Genomic DNA, 23,372 nt, shown 5'->3' with positions numbered 1-23,372 from the left:
AAATATTTTGGAGGGTGCGAGCTACTCAAATTTAAAATTATCTTACTAACATACATAATTTTTAAACATATTAGGGGCGCAACCGTCCTTGCCGGCATCCCCTACATCCGTCCTTGCTTTGATCAACATGATAAGTAATTAATTTTTCTTAATTTATTTATTTTCAAATTTTATTATTTATTTATTTTTATTTTATTTTATTTTGTTGTGAACTAGGTAGGACTAAAGTCTCTTTTGAAACAAACACCTAATTTAAAGTTGTAACTAGGGATAGACAAACTAACCATTAATTCCATAAATTGAATAAATTCGGCTTTCAATTAGGTTTGATTCAATTCTTGAAGAACTACTAGTTTTGTGTCCAAAACTAAATAACTTGACGTTCTTGGTTTGTTCTCAATTAACTCAAATCAAATCAAATAAAAAACTTATTTTAGTGAGAGCGAAATGGGAGATTCACTTTAGTGGTAATGAATGTGAGGCTGCTGGGCGTGGCTTCAAAAGCAAAAGCTGAGTGTAACAATGACAATTCATATCATTTCTAAGACAAATCATGTCCATTTTATTTTTTTGCAATTATTTAATGTCACTAACAAAATAAATACTATCCTCACAAAATTAGAATATAAAAAATTACAAAAAGAGAGTATATTTTGTGCCAAAATTATTACGTAGGTACAAAAGACTATGTGATGTGATTGTGTTTTCAAACTAATATTATTTCATAATTTGCCTATTATTATTTTTATTTCGCGGACCATGTGAGTATATAGATATTTATTATTAGACGAGTACATAGTTGATGTAGTATTTTGAAAAGACAAGATAATTACTCATATTTTGTGACTATTCATTTGAGTGTAGTGTGGGTTACACTTAACACTAAAGATATGTACATAGAATTAAAAACATATCCAAAAAATTAAAACTCAGTTCAACTCAGTTCCTCTCCAATCTAATGTATACTAAAGTAGACTGTACCATCCAGTCCAAGCCGTGAGACCTATCACGAGTCTCACTTTCATAATCCATTTCGTTTATTTTTTTACATTTCAATATATAAATCATCAATAATTTAAAAATAAATAAATTAACCTAATAGTCATAAAATTTTTGTCCACCCAAACAATTTGTCCTCAGTTTTGGGTGGCAATGCCGAATTGAATCATTTTTTTCCATTTTCCATACATGGATCTTGGAAGAGGTTTATAAAAGGACTATCTTTTTCACATCATTACTATATCTAGCAAACACTTGCAACAACTCAACTAACCATGTTAATTCTTCGTCTTTTCCTTCTAGCTCTTCCAATTCTACTATTATTTCTTCTTCATCAAACACATAACAGCAAATGGACAAACACCTCGTCCACCACCAGGTCCTCCAGGACTTCCCCTCATCGGAAACTTACACCAAATCATCCTTAACTCATCAGCACCACACAGCTACCTATACCAACTAGCTCAAGAACATGGTCCTCTCATGTCCCTTTGATTTGGCTCTGTTCTAACCCTCGTGATCTCCTCTGCGAAAATGGTGAAACACGTCATGAAAACCCATGACCTCGCATTTTCAGGCAGACCAATCTTACTCAGACAACAAAAGCTTTCTTACAATGGCTTAGACGTGGCGTTCTCACCTCACAACGACTCGTGGAGAGAGATGAGAAAGATATTTGTTCATCTTTTTGGCTCCAAGAGAGTCTAATCCTTTTGGCTCAGTCGCGAAGACAAGGTTTCAAGGATGGTGAAGAAAATATCCCAACTCGCGGATTCATCAAAGGTTGTTAATTTGAGTAAGGTAGTGATGTCTCTTACAATCACATTGATTTGCAGAGTGGCATTTGGGAAAAGGTACGAGGAAAGTGAAGGGTTTGAAAGAAGTAGATTTCATGGACTTCTTAATGAAGCTCAGGCAATGATGGGAAGCTTCTTTGTTTCTGATTATTTTCCTTTGGTGGGTAGTCACTGGAATGCATGCTAGGCTAGAGAAGAATTTCAAGGAATTGGATTTGTTCAATCAAGACCTCATTGATGATCATCTCAATCCAAAGAGGACTGAATTCATGCAAGAGGACATTATTGACATCTTCCTTCAATTGAGAAATGATCAGTTCCCTCCAATTGATCTCACTTTGGATCACATTAAAGCAGTCCTCATGGTGAGTTTGAGTTGGGGACTAACACTACTAAAATGTCCAAAAAAAATTTAGTAGCCCAAATTTCAATTTATCCTCTCAGTATATGCTTACAAGTCCAATTTCCCACTTTATTCAAAACCTATATATATATATATATCAATTAATTTTTTAACTTTCTTTGTAGAATATATTTGCCGGTGGAACAGACACAGGTGTAGCAGCCGTGGTTTGGGTGATGATTGCATTGATGAAAAATCCCAAAGCGATGAAGAAAGTTCAAGAAAAGTAAGAAAGTTGATCATCTCAACGGTTTGTTCCAATCGATGGGCCGTTGGGCCTTTAATAGCAACTGATGCGTGGATGGGTTAGAACCAAAACATCAGTGGACTTGGGCCCTGCCGGCCCAACTTTGTCCGTAGTTATCTTCCTGCCCTCACAAGAAGGATATATTAGAAAATCCAAACATGTTTATATTTTAAAAAAATAATAATAATAAAAAGTCAAAAAATTAGAAATGAACTAAATAAACTAATTTGTTAGCATTGTTTTTTTTACAATAATGCTAGATGATTACTTTTTATTATTATTTATTATCATCATAGATGTTAAAATTGTGTTAGTATATTATATCTCATCATTCATATTTATTTTCAGTGTTGACACGTGAAATTCTTAACATTATTATGCTTTTTTGGAGGTCTTATTTTAGTTAACAAGCTAAGGATGCCTTAGTTACACAGAGTAGTTCTTAGGCATTAGGCAAAGAGCATTTCTCTTATGCCTAAGACCAGGCTTGATATTAGTATCAATATCTTCAATTGTCATCCCAGCAGATAATTCCCAATCAAATGAGTAAAGAAGATTGGCAAGTGCAAGCTCTACTGTTGTAACTCCTAGATTGATCCCAGGATGCTCTTCGACCAGATCCAACTGGAATTAGTCCAAAATTTAGTCCTCTAAAATCAATATCACAATCCAAAAATCTCCCAGGCAAGTATTCTTCTGAGTTTTTCCAAACTTCAGGGTCCCTTCCAATGGCCCATGAATTAATATAAACCAAGGTTTTGGGTTGAATTTCATACCCATCTATGATGCACTTGTCAATTGTTTGTCGTGGCAAGAGTGGAATGGATGGGTATAGTCTCATTGCCTCTTTTATTACCGACTTCAAATAAGGAAGCTTTTAAGCATCATCTTCGCCCACCATATCTTTCTTTCCTATCGACTTTTTTACTTCTTGAACTTTCTCCATCACAGCTTTTTATCAGCGCAATCATCACCCAAACCACGGTGGCTGCACTTGTGTCAGGTTCACCTGTGAAAATATTCTACAAGGTAAAAATATTATTATTAATTTTTTGGGGGGTTTTGAATGGAGTGGAAATTTGGAGTTTTAAGCAATGTTTAGTTCAAAATGAGATTCTACTAGCAGAATTTAGTGGTGCTTTTAGTCTACAACCACATGAACAAGAAATTGTATATAGTTTTTTTAGTCACTAACTCACCAGGAGCACTGCTTTAATATGATTCAAAGTCAAATCAATTGGACTGAACTGATCCTTTCTCAGTTGAAGTAAGATGCCAAGGATGTCCTCTTGCATGAATTCAGTCCTCTTTGGATTGAGATGATCATCAATGAATTCTTGATAGAACATATCCAATTCCTTGAAATTCTTCTAAACCCTAGCACTCATTCCAGTGACTATATCAATCCAACCCAACCCATCAAAGGAAAATAGTTAGAAACAGAGAAGCTTCCTATCATAGCCTGAGCTTCATTAAGAAAAAAAATAATGTTACAAATTTTAGTCATTTAAATTGCCTGAACTTCATTAAAAAAAAAAAAAATTTATTGTGTAAATTTATTTAAAAGTAATGTTACAAATACTAAAAAAAATGTTAAAAATTCTAAAAAAATTGGACAAATTATCCACATGTCCTCTTTGAATGAAGTATACTCTATTTAGTTCCATAATTTTTTTTTTTGTGTAAACTCAAAAGTCCTAAGGCAAATGAGTTATTTCCCACAGTAGTCATAGCAACGAATATCATGCGCATTTCTCTCCCATAGATGCATTGTATGTCCCTTTTCTAGGAAACTTTCTCTCTTTATTAAAGTACAGTCCGGATTCTAGTTTTCTCTTCTTTATAGAAAGGTTATGTGTGAAGTTTTGTACTATAATTATGCATGTGGTGGTGGTGCTAGAGTGATTTCATTCGAAGGAGAGAAGATGGCGAAGTGTCACCGTAATTCTTCTCTTTCTCTTTCTGCTTTGTGATTCTCCAGCAACCATCAACTACCGACTCCTTGTTTCGCCTGACGACGAAGGCGATGAGTTTCTAGCGATGCTCTTCACATAGATTTGCTCAGATTTGGTCAAGATCACAAGACAACTCACTAGAATATTCAGTTTTAGAGTAGATATGAGTAAATTTACATCAGATCTGGCTAAATCTAAATAAAAATAGTTATCGGAGTCCAATCATCTCTCTATGTTTGCCTCTCTTCTTTGATCTATCAGTTTTTACTCTTTTTCTCTACTACACACTTCTCTCTTCCTATTTTAATAGAGAAAATTTTTAAATTCTGAACAAAGAGTTTTAGTTAAAAACGGTGGAAATTGTAAAATTGTAAAATTTTGAAGATACGTTTCTACTTTTCTCTATGGTTGTAGCCTTTTTTTTTCTTTATTAAAAAAACAAAAAAAGCTTAGCAAATATTGACAAACTGAAAATTTACAAACTCTTAGAAGCTTTTGATTTGAGATCTTCACAATCATCCCGACGTGAAATTGTGTTTTGATAAACAAGCAAACCGATAATTTTTATAGTTTTAAAACTATAAATTTATGATGCTTGATGAGCAATTAATTCAAAATTTAAATTTTTATAAATTTGTGAATTGAAAATTATGTACTCTAAAAGAGTTTTTTTTTTCTTCATGTTTTGTGGTGTTGGAGAGGATATATATGATTAAATTTTGTTATGTTTTAGCTCCAATTTCTCTATTTTTTCTTCTGTTTTTTTTCTCCCTAATGATGTTTTGGACATTTTGGTGAGTCTTAGACGATATTCTCGATGTCCAATGACAAACATTCCGACGACTTCCGGTAACATTCAGAATACTCTAGCGATACTCCGAGAACTTTCCGACGCTGTTGAACATTATAGCAAGTCTCTGATTGTCAGACGAAAATCCGACGATAGTCTGGCGATGATAGGACATGGCAGCATCTTTAAATTTAATAACAATTAAAAATATATAAAATTAAATGGAACAAATAATTTATTTTAAAATTAGATGGATTTTAAACCGTTGAAGTGCTCCCAAAATTACCAAATCATTTATATGTGGAGTGGGTCAAGATAAACATTGCCATTTGGGCCCAAATCATGTGAATCTCTTCCATGAGTTTCAACCATTCGAGTTTGAACCCATAAGAGCTTTTCACAGCCAAGACACCACAAGCTTCAATTCCCGCTTCAAAGCGAAATGTAGTCGAAACGTTTTCATCATTGGTGGATATGTCGTTGAACTTAATCTCGAAGAGCTTAAACCCAATTTTTGATTCAAATGGGATCCATTTGGGTTTATCGCGTAGTGAGTGAAGTCCTCTGGTGTTGTGCGATCGTCTTCACCACTCGTGCGCTTTGACACTGGTACAGGACCCAGAAAGCACAACGCAGGCACTGAAGAAGACTCTGGGGATGCCAAGTTTGAAGGCAAGAGGGCCGAGCCAATATGGTGCGAAATCGTAAATTACCTAATGGGGAGATAAATCTGAGAGAATTTGGGACATGGGCTGTTGGAGTTGATCGTAGAAAAAGGCCTTCACGAGGTACTTGACTTTGTGGTGGGGAAGATCAAGTGTGGATTTTGCATTTTGGGGAGTTGGTTGACTTTGGATATCACTAAATTGATGAAAGGGGATAGATTTGGAGGCAATTTGGGGAGTCTGTGGATGTTTCTAGGAGTGGATACGAAAGAGACTCTTAGACCATTTTGGGCTATGAGCTTGGAGAGCTCTAAGAATGGAAGCATATGACCAAAGGCTAACCATGGAAACATAACTATGTGTGGCTTTCCATCTCTAGCCATGCATGACGATGACGACAACTTAAGGGGTGTTTGGTGTGGCTGATAAAACAGATTATAACTTATAACTTGATAGATTATCAGTAATGATACATAGCTTTAATACTAGAGCTCTAAATGGAGTTCTAGTGAGGTGAGAGAGAGAGAGAGAGAGAGAGAGAGAGAGAGAGAGAGAGAGAGAGAGATAGAGAGAAGAGTGTGAGCCCCGCCTTCACATGGACATTCTACACATTATTGGAGCTGCATTAGAGCTCTCAAACATTATTCATAGATTATAGATTGTAACTTTAATCAGAAGTTTTTAATCTATTTGGTATAACTGTTAGATTATATATTTAAGTTACTGAGTAGTGTTTGTTTAATAAGCTGTAAAATAACTTTTTGTTGTGTAAGTATCTTTTTTATCTCTGTTAGTTGTAAGATGAATTTATCTTTACTTTTTGTAATAAATTATCCTTTTTTTTTTCTTTTTTAAGAATATCTACTTTGGATTTGAAGCTCTCTTGATTCATTCAATTTTCTTTTGCTTTTCTTATATATATATATATATATATATACATAAAGTACTTGTCTCTTTTTTTTTTTTTTTCTCTCTCTCTCTCTCTCTCTCTGTATATATGTGTGTGTGTGTGTGTACACAATTATCGATTTTTTTTTAATATGAATTGTTATGTGTGTTTATATATATATATATATATATTTGGGTTAAGTGTGATGTGGGTTTGGAATGTAGAGGTGAAGGGGATGGGCAAGTTCTCACAACGGTGGCGAAACGGTGAGGATGAAGTTGAGGTTGCTAATACTGGGAAAGACGACGAGAATGGGCAAGCTTTTCTCTGGTTTTTCTTCTTTGAGTTTTCTGTAGTGGTAGAAAAGTAAACAATTGAAAAGACAAAGGATATTTAAGTAATACTCCTTCTCGTCTGCATAAGCTGAACCTGCGAAGCTGCCTCCTAGTAGCTTTAGATTCGGAGCTTATTTCTGCTTCAAAAAAGTTGTTAGAAGCAAAAGTTATTTTTCAGAAGCTAAAACAAACTGTCTAAATTAACTTTTTCAAAGCTAGAATCTATAAGTTGGTCTTTTTAAGCTAGACCAAACACCCCTTTTGTCATGGCCTCAATGTTTGGAACTTTTTTTTTTTTTGGGTTACAGGAAAATCCATCAACTCTCTCGCAGGTCTAAAGCAGCACCCCTCGCACAGATTATGAAGATATCTTGTTGTCCGTTCCGAGTAAGACACTATAACCCGAGAACTTGTCTTGACCCACAAGAGCTAAAATCAGGACTTACGTAGCTGGGGAGTATCGAACTTACACCAAGTATTGTGATAATAACAATTCGAAACTTAATCTCCTAACCAACTGCACTACATCCAGGAAATTAACCCAAGAAGTTTCGAATGCCTAGGAGATTAATCCAAGAAGTTTCGAACTTGAGACCTGGGGGCTTAACCCCCAAGCCATTACCAAATGTGCTACTGCCTTGGTTCCATGTTTGGAATTGATCACTTCCTCTTTTACCTTTCCTATATGATATAGGTGAGATAAAAAATAATATCATAACACTAGTTGGTACACTAATTGATATATGTAGCACCACCGAGTATGAGCTATTGTATCTTATAATTAATTCAACATTTTACGATCTTTAGCATGTTGATCCACATTCTTGTTAGTTACGCCACTTAAATTTACATTTATTGAATTTATTACGTCAAGATAAGCGTAATTTCTTATTATGGTGATTTGATTAGGTGGATATATAAAATATGAATAATGCTATATGTACTAATTAATGTACTAACGAGTATACTAACAGATGATGTGTCATAATTTTAGAGGTTTTGAGTATTTGTAATTTGTATAATAGGTAGGGTCAATAATAATAACATAACACTAGTTGATACACTAATGTGTACATTAATTAGTGTATGTAACACCACTGGCAAAATATATTAGTGTGCTATTGGTTTTAAATTCCAGCATTAATGTGGGGGCATGTTTACAATCCAATGTCACCTATTATCATGTAGAGTGTGTTACTTGATAGTCAAAAAAAATAATGGTATTTATTTAGATTTTGAATAATATTTTTTTTAATTGTTGCCGAACTCATGCTCACCATGAGATATTATATCTAATTATTAATTCAATATTTTTTTACCATTTAACATGTTTAGGGGAAAATACATTATAATAATTTAATTTATTTTCATCTTGTTAGTAATGGGCGCCCATGTGGCATGACCATTAAAAACATGATTTTGAATCCTTATCCAAATAGGTTTTGATTTTGAAATCAAACCTATTTAGGATAACCACTCTTGAAACAGACGTTATCAGTTTGAACTGATATAGATAGATATAATATATTAGATATTATCTGTATCTTAACTGATATGGATAGATATTATAATATATTAAATATTTGTTATATGGTTATGGGTAATCCAAGAGAAACAACGTTGAGTCTGTTTCAACCCATATTCTGACTCTCTCCCAAGAAACAACGATCAAAGTCATTTTGCACTGTGGTTTGTGTGGGTGATATTCACCAATGTAATATCACCCCACTGCTGGGATTGATTGATCTGATTCTGGAAGCACGTGATTTATCCACGAGGTTCAATCATCAAAAGGTATGATCAGATGATTTTATTCCGCTGCATGTTTTGTGTTTTGATTTACATTGGTATCAGAGCCATTGATGGATATTTTCGTGCTTTCTTTTATCATATGTATATTTATAAAAGATAGTGAGATCCAAAATATTTCATTTTTATGATCATTAATGTCATTTTTTAGAGCATAAATGATTTTATTTTGGAAAAAGGAGTCCGGCAGTACAAAAATCGGAACTGTCAGTACCCTGGAAGGCGGCGCGTGGCATTCACGCGCCACCACGTCGAAGCCACGCGCGCCCACGCGCTTCCACGCGCCTACACGCGCCGGATGCCCTTCTGACGCGCCTGCACGCGCCATCACGCGCGCGTCGGCGGTGCTGTCTACGCAGGCGCGCCGTCCGCGCCCGCACGCGCGCCGCGTGCGGAGCCGAGCGCCGAGCCGAGGCTGAGCCGCGGGCCGAGCCGAGGCTGAGCCGCGCGCCGAGCCGATCCTTGAGCCGACTTGCGCTGAGCGGCGCCGAGCCGAGCCGAGCCGTTTTTTCCGCGCTGGCTTGGCTCTAAGGCTCTGTTTGTTTGTTTTTTAATTCTGAATTGCGTTAATTGGCCATAATTTATTCGTTATAGCTTTGTTTTAAGCATGGTTGGTACCCTTAGACTCAGAATTAATTTTTCTACATTCTATAAAATTTTGAAAATTTTACGAAAATAAAAAATATTTTTTCTGTGTTAATAATTCATTTTTTATGCTTTAAAATGATGCTGGTATTGCATAAATAATTTTCTGGGGTTGAAATTTTTATTATGGACTTCTGAAATGTTTTAATATCTACTGGTAATATTGTCTCATTTTATCAGTTTCTGGATTTTTTTATTTCTAATTTTATGTGTATTTATTAGTCATTTAAAATTCCAGAATATTTCAGAAAAATTTCAGAATATTTCAGAACAATGTACATTTTAATTATGGCATAATCTGAATATTGTTTCTGTTTACTAGTTTCTGGATTTTTTATTTCTAATTTTATGTGTGTTTAATTAGTTATTTAAAATTCCAGAAAATACCAAAAAAATCCAGAAAATTTCAGGATGATGTACTTTCTGTTATGGCATAATTTAAATATTGAATACAGCATATTTTTTTGGGTTTGTAATATGTTGTAATTAGAAGAGCATGATTATTTATTTATTTATTAGAATTCCATTATTAAATAAATATAGCATGAGTTATTTGTAGATTTACATTAAAATGCTATTGTATGGAATTTATCATGCTTTGTATATGCCATAGTCAGTGGGAGGTTATTCGGTTGAGAGAAATCTTTGTAGATTAACTCCCGAAAACCAATATTTTGCGCATAAATTAAACTAAATTTTGGATAATTGTCACTTGTGGCGCAAGAGATGATTACGAGCATAGCGGATTTTCGATCTTGCGACTTGTGTAATATTGTCACTATTTAATTTAGATTTTTGCGGCAAAATTATATTATGCTAATCAAATTAATCCCAATGCGAATTTCTCTCTAAATTGATTTAGCTTATGGAAGTTAATTTGGTTGACCTAGACTTAGTAGAGATGTTCAAATGTGAACAAACTAATCCCATTCTTTAGATGAGAAAAAGTCTTGGAGACTTTAGGTCAAACCTTAATTGAGCCAAAGTAAGGAAACATGACTCAAAGTCGCCGTGTTTTTGTTGCCTTGTTTGGCACAATAAAAACTAATGTGTGCGCTATAGTTAGCAGCACGCTACATAGTTTTAGTTGGCGAGTTTTGGAGTTATGAAATTAGTAAGCCCTCAATAGATCTGTATATGATCTTGACTAATGAGTTGCGCGGATTGACTTTGTAATTTGACTTGTAAATAATGTTGCATCATTGGATGAAGTAACATTCAAGAGTCACGTCATCCAAGAAATGCGAGCTTAAATAAATTAGTCATTAAGTGTAAGACGAGTAGCCAGTACGAGCAGTGTTTTGCTCTCTACCCAATTATTGGGAGTGGATTGAGCGAAATTTCATGCACTATAATAGTGTGCGTTGAAATATCACGTGAAGTTAAAAGATTAGCGCTTAGAAGCTGCAAAATCTATTAACACTGAGTGAAAAGATTAGCGCTTAGTGGCTGCAAAATCTATTAGCATTGCCAACTTGTCTAAGTGTGGACACTTACTGTTTCCACACTTGAGTGTGAAACATGGATGAGGTGCTTCTTTGTGTGATTCCTTTACAAGGCTAACGTTTTGAATAACATTTACCACTAAGCGCAAACGTTGCAGCATAGTAATGAAAAGGTTAAGGCTGACAAGGTTGTTATGACTCTAAGAATTTAACGCATCGCTTGTAAGAGCATTGTGTTGAATTAGACTCTTTAGCCTAATTCGCGCTTAAGTTACTTCAGGAGCTATCATAGTTGATAGCTTATTCTCTCCTTCTTGTGGATAGTAGAATTAATTGCAAGTAACTATGAAGCGAGAAATAGAGATGGCAACAGGAGTATCGTCATCTTTCAACTAGATGTATTAAAGTGTATGGAGAATAAAATTGACTTGAAGGTGCAGGGGATTAGCACTTACTAGTTAAATTTGCGACTTAGGCGCAGTTGATATCTCCATGACATCCTTTTTATGATCTAGTGAATATGACTTAGTCGTGAGTCATTACCTAGTTGGGCCTAAACCTTTAAAACTTGTCTTCGAGAACTCACACATTAAGATGATTGGAATTAGTTTATGACATTGGTCATGAACCAGTGGCTTATTATACTTAATCACATTAATGAGATGATGACATGATGGTTTGAGTAGGCCTTCTCGGGCCCACTCGCTTATGACATCCTGCTCTCATGTGAATGTGTAACTTTGTTCGCAATGGGTGCGCACAAGTAAGTAGGAAAGCCGCAGAAGGTCATTTGTTTTGGCGCATTTAGTCCACTATGATATTTTGTGACTAGATATGTGTGAGGGTACAATAGCTAAGCCTCAATCTCAACACATTTATAGATTACGATACGCATCTGAGTCAAGACTATTTGATCTCCCATAAGTCAAAAGTTTTGAGATGATTTTTGACATTGCACATATGAGGTCGAGATCAATTAGATAAGAGTTTTTTGTGCTTTTAGTTTTGACCAAGGTGGCGAGTATCTATTTGAGTTATTTTTTCAGAAAAACTCTGTGAAGAGAGATGGATGCTTAGAACATTGATTATTCCTAGTACTCAACAACACACTGGTGTAGTAGAGATAAGGAATTAAATATTGTTAATGTTAGGTAGATAATGGCGCAAAATGTTTCCCAATTGGGAATTGCACTAGTTTGTTGCCTATATCCCTAACTAAGTGCCCTCCATATCAGTTTTTACACTCCATTTTGAGTAATGGGTTAGCAGAGAGCCATCTATGGGCGATCTGTAACCATTAAGCAGCTTATCTTTATTCTACTTCTCATAAGATTGCGAAGTTAAGACCTAGGGTTCTATAGCGCATTATTGTATGCTGTCTTGTAAACACAAAGGGTCGTGTGGCGCATTATTGTATGCGGTCATGCAAACCCTCCGGGTCATGTGCATATAGGTAAGCAGCTTTGTGGTAGTGTAACTAAGTCACATAAAGTTTTATTAGTAAAGGTGACGTGAATAGAGTTTTCGGAACTCTATAAGATGGAGAATTCCAAGCATAGCGCTCTATGTAGCCTAGTTGAGAATGGAAAGAAATTTCCAATATCCTAGGGACAGTGGGAGCGATGTGTCTACTAATGGATTACTCCATTAGAGCAGAATACTCTACATTTTTAGTTGCGTGGTAGCAAATGTGAAAATTTTCCACGTCATCACTGGGTGATTGAGAGGGAAACATTCATGATTGCTCCGCAAGATGATAAAGAGCCTAGGATAATGCCTAAGGCTCTAGTCCCCTATTTTTTGAAAGTGGATCAATGTTGCGCAGTTTAAGACAAAGTCTTTGAGGATTAACCATTTTTTATAATTTGGTTGACTTTCCATTATGACGCAAAACTGTTATAAAGTTATGCGTAATTTGAATAGTCATTTTTTGAGGCATAAGGCTCGCTAGATACCGAATGGTCGCACCATTGAGGAAAGTGTAGACCATGAGAAGACTTCCTCCTGGGGAGTGAGGTTATTTTGACTTAGGCTATAATTGACATAAGTTCGGAACATTGATTTGTGGACATTGTGACCCGATTTCTCATTAGAGAATTGGATAAGTAGATCCGTAGGGATTTACCTTCTGCTTTTATGGTGAAAAGTTAGGAGCGCAAAAAGGTTGCTAGTTCCAATAAATCTTTTACAGCCTAAAGCAGTTATCCAAACAGTGGTTCTTAGATTTCGTCAAGCCATGATAGGGCAACGATGATCGATGAAGACCACTGAGGCATGATCAATGGTCCAAAAGAAGTTTTTCCTTACTTAGTCATTATGAGCCAGGAATTTATAAGGTTGTCGCCACCTAGGGTGGGCAGTCCTCCATTTTAGATATGATGGACATGGGTGATGTAATTCATATGCTCGGATGTACGATCCTTAGGGACTGTTTTAGGAAAATTCTCGGTTTGTCTTCGATGACTTACATAAGGAATATCCTAGAACGATTCTAGATGCAAAATTGCAAACCCATTGACTTACCTATCGGTAAAAGCCAGAGCCTTAGCTATTGAGTGAATCCTCAGATTGTCTTTGGGAGAAACAGATGACCTATATTCCTTGATTTTTTCTTTGTTGTGGGAGCCTAAAGTACGCTATGTGGGCGTATTCGGCATGATAAGTTTTATCTTTGATAAATGGTTAACTGAGTTGTTTAGACATTGACCTTGCTCATTAGACTGTGGATAAAATGCTTTATTAGAAGCATATTAATTTGCTCCTTGTAAAATTCAATGCGCTAGTTGGGCGCATCTGCGCTAGTTGGGCGCATTAAGAATGAACGCAAATTGGTCACCAAAAATATCTTTAGAGAGGTTATTGCGCAAGAGATAGTGATCTTAAATCATTTCATGTGAGGCGCACATGGTGGATTCCGTTGTATATACTTATCGCAAGAGGTGCTGATAAGGCTTATGTTTGGAATCTATAATTGCGCAAGCTGTGGTCAATTTTTTTTAAATCGATCACTTATTTTGAGATGATGGGATGTTGACACTATTATGGTTTGTGTCATAATGATTAGCAAATGATGATGTCAGCAGGCAAGATTGGCTCACTCACACGAGCAATCGCCCTTGGCGCTTGGGAGCGAGCAAGGATGAGACTGGTGGTTTATTTTTATTCGGAGCCAAGAGAGGCTTAAATCATCCACTATGTATGTCGCCTTGGTTATAACCAAGATGAGGTCGTGTTAAGGACCAAACATGGATGTTAGTACCCACTTTCCATGTTGTGCCTGTTATGATTAGCCAGATTCGAGATCTCATTTGACGCCTAGAAGGCGAGCAAATAGAGAATTCGGGTTAGGCGCTAGAAAGCGACTAGACTAATATCTGTACGGTGTATCGAGTATGACGTCACTCTTTATGGAAGAGTTACTCCACCGTAACATATATTCATACTATATGTGCTTAGCGACCGAGTAATGAGGTGAGAGAATGGATCCCTGCTTCCTCACCGTGTGAGTCTTACGAGTCATTATTGATATGACTTTCATTTATGTACCCTTTTGTGACTTTTGACTATGTCATAAGGTAAGGGGTTGATGTTCTGCTACTTTGGTATGTTGCCTGCGGTCATGCATGATTCGGCCTTAAGGGACATCACTGGGAAAGCGGTCAATCCTAAACTAAATGGCATGAGTGCAAAGGGAAGATCATCTAGTATTACACCACTGTTGTATATTCACTGCCGGCAACTCACATCGCTCTGTATGAGAGGCGAATTGAGTGTGAATATATTGCAAGAATTGAGAGGGTCAAACATGCTCTTTTTGAGGGATTAGAGATGTTTTTTGGACCGGTGTAATTAGATGGGTCTGGGGTATATGAGACACTATTTCTTTTCTTTTTGGGTTGATGTCTCTATGCTGGCTCATTTTGAGTTTCTAGTATAGAGCTCCCACATGCAGGTGTTCTCAGCAGTCGCACGGTGCAGTGGCTAGTATGAGATTGTTCGTTTTTGGGGAGATTGAGATAGAGATGTGGCAGTGTCATGCCAACTCATGTGCGAGTGGGAGATGACCATTAAAAACATGATTTTGAATCCTTATCCAAATAGGTTTTGATTTTGAAATCAAACCTATTTAGGATAACCACTCTTGAAACAGACGTTATCAGTTTGAACTGATATAGATAGATATAATATATTAGATATTATCTGTATCTTAACTGATATGGATAGATATTATAATATATTAAATATTTGTTATATGGTTATGGGTAATCCAAGAGAAACAACGTTGAGTCTGTTTCAACCCATATTCTGACTCTCTCCCAAGAAACAACGATCAAAGTCATTTTGCACTGTGGTTTGTGTGGGTGATATTCACCAATGTAATATCACCCCACTGCTGGGATTGATTGATCTGATTCTGGAAGCACGTGATTTATCCACGAGGTTCAATCATCAAAAGGTATGATCAGATGATTTTATTCCGCTGCATGTTTTGTGTTTTGATTTACACATCTCTTCAAATCTTTCTATATTTCGAAGAAAGGGAATGCAAAGGGAAATTAATTATAATTTAATTTTTCATCAATTATTTTTAAAGTCATTAACTATTGAAATAAAATGTCAAAAACTCCTTTTATAGTGATTTAAAAATATGAAATATATTGGATCATACTTAAAAATTAACAATCAAAATCTATTTTAAACCCTAATAATTGTGATTCTAGAAAAAAAAAAAAATATATATGCATATCGGTAAGTTTTCTTCAAATTGTGTGAAAAAAAAAAATCACGGTTCCAATTACCGCAACCGTTACGCTACGACCTTTATACCCCGCAACTGCAACCGTCCTACCGCAGCCGTTACGACGACCGCAACCGCTTTTGAAATCTTGGGCATGTTATATTATTAAACAAGCTGTGTTGGTTGAATAAGTTGAATTGAGTTGGATAATTTGGGTAGATATTCTAATGTTTTTTTGAAGATGGTTCACTTCGAAATGGGGGTAACAATACAGATAACAATTTAGATGAGTCATACCCTATTGTTCAGATTATCAAAATTTGATAAGCACTAACAAATAATCTTTGACATCTATGCGTACTTTAATATATACATGAGGTTTGGGAAGAATACTTGACTGCATCTTCAGTGACCAATCGTTGAGTAGTCTTTATTGCATTTAAGATCACCAGCTTTCATATGTTTCTGGATGAATGAATGTTGTAGTCGTGTTTCATAGGTTCCCAAAAAGAAGGGTTAAAGTTCATCAGGACCAGAACAGATAGATTAGACTTTGGACACTTTGATACATACATGTACATCACCATGATAACTCCATTAACGGACAAAAAAGGTTTTATTTTATGGCATTTTGTTAGTGCTTTTCTATTGTCATATTTGAGCTTGCCAATACTATATTTGAAATTCATGATATTGTCTCCCAATTGATATTCACAATCTCAAGATTTATGTTATTCTACTAAGTTCCTTGTTTGTTGTTGGATTAATTCCTCTTGCATAACTTTGGATGTGGTTTCTGTTGGAAAAAATGGTTTTATATAGGCATATTTTTTAACCCATTTTGGGTGAACCCCAAACGTCTTTTGGGGTGGGTCCGAAGAGGTGAAGTGTTCTTTGCCGCGTGGCAAGTCACACGGTGAAGACGGAACGTCAAAACCATTTATGAGTGAATGGGAAGTTGACATCGTTTTCGAGTCTAACATTAATTTTTATTTGATAAAATTCTTTTGAATTTTTTCAATTAAAAAATTATTGTGGGAATTTAATTTAATTCTAAATTCAAATTTTGGGTTCCTAAGTGGTTTCTTAAAGTTTGTAATTGTGAGAATTTTATTTTAATTCTATATTCAAATTTTTAGTTCCTAAGTGAGTTTCTAAAAATTGATTAAACTATTTAAATAGTTTAATAAAATTATTCCATTCAGTGAAAGATTTTATTTAATTAACTATTCTAATAGTTTAATTTAAAAAAAACTTCAAACAGTTTTATAACTGTTATACCTTCGGTCCACTTTTCATTTGTTTGAAAATGTATTCAAACCAACAGACACTTTTCATTTTTTTTGAATTATAAGTGCGTCTGTTCTTTGGCACCTGTTCGACAGGAGTTTGGCCTATATATACCATCTATTCTAGCAGGTTTGGATCAAAAATTTTACATCTGAAAATCTGTCTAAATTTGATCTCTTTGTTGTCCAGATTTTTCCTTCTTTTGCATTATTCTTCATTCTAGTTTTAGAATAAATATTCAGAGAGTTAGATCACAGGTTTGGTTCGCCGAACAATTTGTTTTGGAGTGCTACTACAAATTGATTAAAGATCATTGTATCCTGGGAGATAGACGCCACTCAACCGTAAGCACCATAGCGGGGCGAATCTGTCTTAAGGACAGAGTGTCACACACTCGACTTGGTCTTTTTTATTTTTGTTTGGTTTAACAAAATATTTTCTGTAAGTTTTACTTTATTTTGTTTGAATTTATTTCAGTTTATTTTATTTACACAGAAGATTGTTCCAACAGTTTCTTATCTTATATTTTCCGTTATATAATTAATTAATTTACATTTATTTTTTTATGCCACTCTTAGTTTTAGTTTTTGGCATATAATATGTAAATTGGACTGAATATAATTCGTGGTTGTGGTTGTAATGGAACTTTTATACATTGAATGAATTATGTAAATGTACCACATTATATAAACACCACTACTAATAAGTAACTCGGGCTTAAGGTTTTGGATTATGTTAATAAATCTAAGGGAAAATTACAGCAATGATCCCTATAGTTTACCCGTGGTTTCATTTTGGTCCCTGTACTTCTAATTGCATCATTTTTGCTCCTACAGTTTGATTTTTGGCTCTATATGATCCAATAGTTAACAGCTGTTGGCTTTTTGGACGGAAACCTACTTGGGTCTTGTACGCACGCGATGAAACTGACCAATAACTTCTCCAAAATAAGGCACTGTTTGTTTGTGTGCTGCTAACATGGCACAACAAAGAGATTATTTGCTTTTAGAAGATTTGTCGCTCCTCCTCGGCTAATTAGGCTCCATTTGGTTGAGTTTTTAATTACTATTTTTTAAATATTAAAAATTAATTTAATATAAATAAATATAAAAAATAAAATTTTAAAAAAAATTAAAAATTATTTCCTACCCAAAAATAAAAAATCAGATGAAAATAATATATATTTTTATTTTTTTACCAAACTAATTTTTTAAATTTTAATATTTTTCAAAAAATAATTTCTAAAACTCAACCAAATAGAGGTGTAATGAAGAAACCTGTCTATTTGCTAAAATATAGTTTTTATTGGAATTTTAGCTAAAACATAATTTATTGACTCAAAATCAACTTATAAAAATTTAATACTAAAAAAAACTAATTTATTTGATACATTGTTAACCTTTTGACTCGTGCAATGTTTGGTAATTTTTTCAATTTTATATTTTTATGTAAAATTACCAATTTACCCATGAATAAAAAAAGTTCATAAGAATGATGGATAGAGACAAAGTAGGGAAATTGTAAAGAGTTGAGTTTTTATTTTTTTATAGAAAATATCACTTCAATGTATACACACAAAAATAGTTTTAGATCAATAGCATTCATTATAAACATTAATATGCAGAATTATAAAAACCTTCATAATTTTACAATTAATTTTTGAAAGAATAAAATTATACACACTAATTAGTATATCAATTATACACACTAATTAAAAAAGAAATCGTATATATTTTTACAAAAATGTATATACTTATACTAAATCGTATATCCTGCTCCATACTCTGAGATATGATTGAAGAAACTCCATACCACGAAATATGAAGGAAGAAACGTATATACTTGTAACGCCCCACTACTTGCTGGCCCAAATAACTTGTGGGTCGACCAATAATACCCAAAAGCTTAAGTCCAAGTTATTTAGTAGTAAGGTAGTGGTACTTTATATGCCCAAGATCACCCATGCAAACTTCCGATGTGGGACAGAGTATTACAAACTCCCTCACTTATAAATCCTCGTGTCCTCACGAGAGTCTATAATCAATCAGAATACCACGACAAGCACGTGGCCAGCCCAGAATAAGTGGCCCACATGGTTGTGTGCATGGGTCGGCTCTGATACCATTTGTAACGCCCCACTACTTGCTGGCCCAAATAACTTGTGGGTCGACCAATAATACCCAAAAGCTTAAGTCCAAGTTATTTGGGCCAGCAAGTAGTGGGGCGTTACAATACTTTTACAAAATCATAGTTACTTGGATCTTGCTATGTATATGGTACTTAAAGGTAATAAATAAATAAATTGTGCATTAAAAAAAAAAAAGTAGTTTGGTAATTTAATGCTGCAAAATCGTGCTATTAATCGATATATTAATTTAATGCTTAAAAATCGTGCACTAATTAGTGTGTACTTATAGCATTCATTTTTTAAAAATTTTTATAATGTTTGGTAGTTTAATGCTTCAAAATTGTGCATTAAAAAAAAGAAAGGTAGTTTCTTTAAACCATTATAAATAGGAGTTGACCTCCATTCTTACATTGCTTATTCTTACATTCTCTCCACCTCTCCAACCTTCATTTTCTCTCTATCCTCCACCTATCCCTTCTTTGTAATGCAGACATAGAAAATGTTTTCCAAAGTCTTTCCTATGTTTTTCATAGTGCTTCACTTCACTTGCGAGGTTTTCAAGGAAGTGAAGTCCAAAGTATTTAACCTGTTTTTTAGAGTGTGTCACTTCACCTGCAAAGTTTTTGAGAAAATGAAACCCACAGTGCTTCACATGGTTTTCATAGTGTTATGCTTCAGCAACAAAGTTTTCAAGAAATTGAAGTTCGAAGTGTTTAAGTTTTTTAAGGAACAACAATTAGATTTTTACTGTGCTGCCTTCAATGTCCGGATAGAATTTGCAAGTGCTACAATGGAACAAAGTTGGAAATGAAAAAAAATATAATATACTCATATGTGGGGCTTGGTTTTGCAGTGGTTGCATCTACTTTTGCACTTGTAGAAGTTGAATGGCTGAAGAAAAACAAAAAGCCTATTGCATTTCTATAAGTTTTTAGTCTTATTTCTACTTTAGGCCAGCTTATGGCATCTATTTTGGAAATAATACTTATTCTATACAAAAAAGAGTGGAGGCTTAAGTTTTTCATCTTCTCAGCTATATTTGCCATGTCTACACTTGGTTTCAAGATTTTCTCGAAAATGACTGTTTCGTATTTTGTAAATTGCGATTATCACCGTAAAATGCGGATGATGGAGGTGGAACTGAACAATATGAAGTCAAGGGAGAAGGTATTTCGTTATCATGTCTACGCTCTTCATGAGCATCCCAACTACTGGAATTCCTATTGCCTCGATAATGCTGCCGATGATGATCAGAAGCTATTTAACGGTGGTGGTGCTGCTCATGATCAAGAAGTTTCTTTCGGTTTGCCTCTCTTGCCTTGTCATCCTGCTCCATATTGTGAGATTTGAGTGAAGAAACTCCATACCAAGAAATATGAAAGAAGAAACGTATATACATTTACAAACTCGTAGTCACTTGGATCTTGCCATGTATATGGTACTTATAGGTAAAAAAATCATGCATTAAAAAAAAAAAGAATGTTGTTTGGTAATTTAATGCTTCAAAATCGTGCTATTAATTGATATACTAATTTAATGCTTCAAAATTGTGCACTAATTAGTTTGTATTTACAGCGTTCATTTTTTTTTTTATAATAATGTTTGGTAATTTTATGCTTCAAAATCGTGCATTAAAAAACAAAAAAAACAAAGTGGGTTCTTTAGACCATTATAAATAGGAGTGGACCATCCATTCGTACGTTGCTCATTCTTACATTCTCTCATTCTCTATAACCTCCATTTTCTTTCTATCCTCCACCTATCCCTTCTCTTTATTGTAAAGATAGAAAATGTTTTCTAAAGTCTTTCCTATGTTTTTCATAGTGCTTCACTTCACATGAGAAGTTTTCCAGGAAGTGAAGTCCCAAGTATTTAACCTGTTTTTCAGAGTGTGTCACATCACCTTCAAAGTTTTTGAGAAAATGAAATTGTGGAGATGTGGATTGGAAATACTCTATGGATCCTGTAGGACACTCTTGATCCTCAGCTAGTCACCTGAAAAGGAATGAACACTCTGGTCGGGGGTGTCGAAATTATCACTCCGACAGATAAGTCAGTGTATGCTCTCTTGGCTGCTTGTATCTCAAGTTAATCTTATTTGTTCTCACATACCTTTTCTTTGCTGATGCTCCTCTTATTTATAGTCGACCTTGATATTGATGGTTGGGCCCACCCTTCGACCAACGAATAATTGCTTACTCGGCTATTCTGTCTTACCTATTCATACTCGGCTGAGTTTACAGCTGATTCTACGGCCGATCTGGTTATTCGGCCTGTGTCCCTCCAGGATAGAGCCGTTTAGTACATAACTTGATTTCTTTCTTTAAACTAAATCGGCTTCCCTACGTAATTATATTATTCGGCTCCCACAATTGCCCCCAAACATCCTATTAATGTTAGTTATTCGATATGTTTGGTCTTGGACTTAGAGGGTCAAAAAATACGGCAGTTTTCCTTATTCCAACACAGCGTCAGAACGCCTACTCTTTTTAGGAATTATTATAAACTCCCGCCCCTTCATACGATTCATTCATTTAATACAATTTGAAATCGTGTTGTCTCTTCGTTTGTATGATTTTTTGAATACACAAGGTTTCTCGTTGCCTGTCAGTTCACCTCCCTCGTTTCACGTCCTCTGCAACTTCTTTCCGTTCCTCATTGTCCTCATTTCTTGTAAGTTTTTCTCTCTTCCATTTCGACTCCCATTTCCTTGTTTGTTTTCTGTTTAGAGTATCCACTTTACTGGCTATGATGGCGAAACATTTGAAAGCCCTTTTTCTGTGAATTGAGTCTCTGGTTTCCGTCGCCATTTTTCCATTCCTGACAATGTCCATCTGCCACTCTTGGCAGAGAGCATAGTTGACATGGAGAGGACTGATGAGAGTACAATTGTCTTTCCTCTCCTATCAATCGCTGAGGACGGAGTCTGTTTCCCCCTTCATCCATTTTTGAGGGCTGTCTTTCGCCATTGGGGTTTAATCCTTTCTCAGCCGAATGTAAATTTTTATTGAATAATAATGGGAATTTTAGAACTAAACCGACGCCTTAGGCTTAATCTTGGAATCCCTGCTATTCGGCACTGTTATGCCTTGGCCAAGTCCTTTAGCCGGCAGGGGCGCTACTTCCTCAAGGCCAAGGACACAGACCATCATTTGGTGACTATGCTTGCCAGCTCTGGCAAGCGTGTTGATGATGTCATGGTCGTTGTCCGCGGCAACTGGGAATTTGGCAAGGGCAAAGATCGCCTAGATCCAGTGCCCAAGTGAAGAGGCGAACCAGGTGGCCGTTTAACCCCTCACGAATATTTATTAAGTATTTACCTGGTTCAAATTCTACGTATTTACCATTTTATTTGTGCAGAAAACAATTTGAAAAAAGTTCTCGTCTTGGCCGACGACGCTATACTTGCATAGGTTAGAACCGTACTCTAGTTCTTTGGCCATCCAAACCTTCAGAAGTAAGGGAGGGCGGCCCACATTCTTCTGAGATATGAGCCAACTTACGCTACTTTTTCGGCCGCAGATAACATTCCGATTCCGAGAGGTGAATAGCACCTTACAGCGCTTATTTTTCCGAACTTTAAGAACCTTAGGCAGATTAGTCTTGAAGCTTCAGATTCAGAGCCAGCGGACGAACAAGCAGCCCAAGGAGTCATTGAGCAGCCGAATCAACCCTCATTGGACAGATCTGACGGACTAGAGGAGGAGGTTGGCGCAGCACTAAATTTGGCTTTTGAAGAAGCCGGCCTTAATCCTCGATTCACTTCTGGCCGAGCGGACGTGTCCTTCGAAGATATTTTCACCGACTTAGGGAACCTACCTGGCTCATATCCTGACAACATGGCTGGTGAGTCGCTTACTCAAATGGCCAGACGAAAAAATACCGAGAGGATAGATGCCCGTAGGAGAGCCGAAGCCGAGCGAACTGAACCTCCACCCCCTCCACCCGACGCTAGGGCAGAATCTCCTCCACCTGCTCCTGTTGAGAAGATGGTTCAGACTGATGTGGCCGAAATGGAGGCTATTGTCAATCAATAGGAGGGCCAAGTGACAGAGCACAAGGGGGAAAAACGTCCGGCCGAACACGAAGCTGATTATTCGGAAAACCTAGTGGATAAATGGCCACGCATGGAAGAATCAGACCTGGTTGTGCCGTTTATAATACAACCAAGGATAAAGAACATGCCGGTTGCTTCTGATGCATCGACTGTAAAAGACATCGTTGTGGCCTTGAGCTT

The 23,372-nt window shown here is 35.7% G+C and overlaps 2 pseudogenes; one reads left to right on the top strand and one right to left on the bottom strand.

Annotated features, from left to right (window-relative positions):
- The first annotated feature begins 1,274 nt into the window (after positions 1 to 1,274).
- On the top strand, positions 1,275 to 2,431 carry LOC114262749 (5-OH-xanthotoxin synthase pseudogene; annotated as a pseudogene).
- A 441-nt stretch (positions 2,432 to 2,872) lies between these two features.
- Positions 2,873 to 3,795, bottom strand: LOC114262716 (5-OH-xanthotoxin synthase pseudogene; annotated as a pseudogene).
- Positions 3,796 to 23,372: the final 19,577 nt, after the last annotated feature.

Source organism: Camellia sinensis, chromosome 13, assembly GCF_055761805.1.
Source record: "Camellia sinensis isolate YWXY chromosome 13, ASM5576180v1, whole genome shotgun sequence".
Taxonomy (NCBI): domain Eukaryota; kingdom Viridiplantae; phylum Streptophyta; class Magnoliopsida; order Ericales; family Theaceae; genus Camellia; species Camellia sinensis.
The sequence above is the reverse complement of the archived record's forward strand: the minus strand, read 5'-3'. Positions and strand labels throughout refer to the sequence as shown.